The 1,467-nt window shown below is 32.6% G+C and overlaps 1 long non-coding RNA gene across 1 annotated transcript; it reads right to left on the bottom strand.

Annotated features, from left to right (window-relative positions):
- Positions 1-936: 936 nt before the first annotated feature.
- LOC125877158 (uncharacterized) lies at positions 937-1,239 on the bottom strand. Its single transcript, XR_007447577.1, has 2 exons — positions 1,093-1,239; positions 937-1,004 (listed from the first exon to the last, which is right to left on the bottom strand). It is a non-coding gene; the product is annotated as an uncharacterized LOC125877158 (long non-coding RNA).
- Positions 1,240-1,467: the final 228 nt, after the last annotated feature.

The following is a 1,467-nucleotide window of genomic DNA, read 5'->3' as shown; positions in this document are numbered from 1 at the left end:
TTTAAACCCAAATTCTTAGCTACAACAAAGTTGAAACAAAATAACTCGTAATGTAGGATAACAGGGCATGTACGACCATTTATGTTTTCCTATAGAAAATGTTTCGGCTTCATGATTGAATCACGACTTTCACATCCAACTAAAACAGTGAAATAAGAGGACCTTACTAAGGAGAAACGAACTCGAGACTGAACCTAATCATCAAGATTGCAAAGAGACAAAAGTTAAGCAAACAACATGAATAGCAAACAAGTTACACCACTGATTTACAGTCTAACAATAAGTCGAAACATTCTAAGAAATTTTTAACATCTGAACGAATTACAAAGATCAAGAAGTAAATAGTCCACACATCAGTTGAGCAGCAAGATAACAACATCCAACCCTGAAACTAAACTACTATTCATTTTCAGCCAAGTTTTCCCTTCTAATAAAGAAATGACATGTATATATTCAGATAGGTTTCAAAGTTTTGGACTTACATGGACAATTCGAGAGTGTTCGCTAACAAAAGATTTACCATCATAACCATGCGTATGAACGTGTAAATGTAACTCGCTTGGTGTTGGATCTCGATCCTTTTCAATAGCCTTTACAAAAGAAAAATTACTTTTTAGATACAAAAATATCTATTGCATAATGTGTATTTAGATACAAGTGTATATATAGACAACCTAAAGATGTTACTTATATAATTTGTGAAATATATACTTACAAGTTTCTTGCGATGCTCTCCAATTGAGATGGAGCCACATGTGTGAGTCCCAGAAGCAACTTCACGGCCGCCATGACGATTCTTTACATTTGTTTCTGACTTTTTCTTAGACTCATCACTTCCCCCAAAGTTGTGTCCATCTTTCCCAAACACGTTCAGGTACAAAACCTGGCCTAACTCCTCCCCCTTTTATTTTAGAAATAAAATTTCTATATTTTATAGCCGCCTTGACCAACCAGTGTCTCTTCACTTCATTTTCACTAATAGAAACATCCCAATAGAATTTTTTCTGAAATAAATTTTGAAAGTAATATATCAATATCCTATCTATAAGTATGAATACACTTTCCAAACTTATTTACGATGAAAAGTAATACCTTAAATTCTCCAAAATAACCATATTTTACATCCTTTGAAACACTTTTCCAATTGATTCCATTGGGATCAACATCATTTCTGAAAGACTTGGTTATGAAACTAGAGCATATTATAGAAGGTTCCAACCTGTGTAAATTTGAAGACATTATTTGGAGTTTTATTATAAATCAAACATTATATATGTGAGTGCTAACAAAAAAAATACTCAGATTATAGTAGGTTGCTGATTTTTCAGATCCATCAATTAGCATTGCTTAACAGGGAACCTTAAATTATAATTTGTTTACTGGAACTTGTGGATTCAAAGATTACCAGTATTAACTACACTTAAGTATAAACAGGTTATGAGGATAAAAGCAAAAGAGTGGACTAAC

The sequence above is a fragment of the Solanum stenotomum genome, chromosome 9 (genome assembly GCF_019186545.1).
Source record: "Solanum stenotomum isolate F172 chromosome 9, ASM1918654v1, whole genome shotgun sequence".
In the NCBI taxonomy this organism is placed as follows: Eukaryota; Viridiplantae; Streptophyta; class Magnoliopsida; order Solanales; family Solanaceae; genus Solanum; species Solanum stenotomum.
This window is presented reverse-complemented; position numbering and strand designations above follow the sequence as displayed.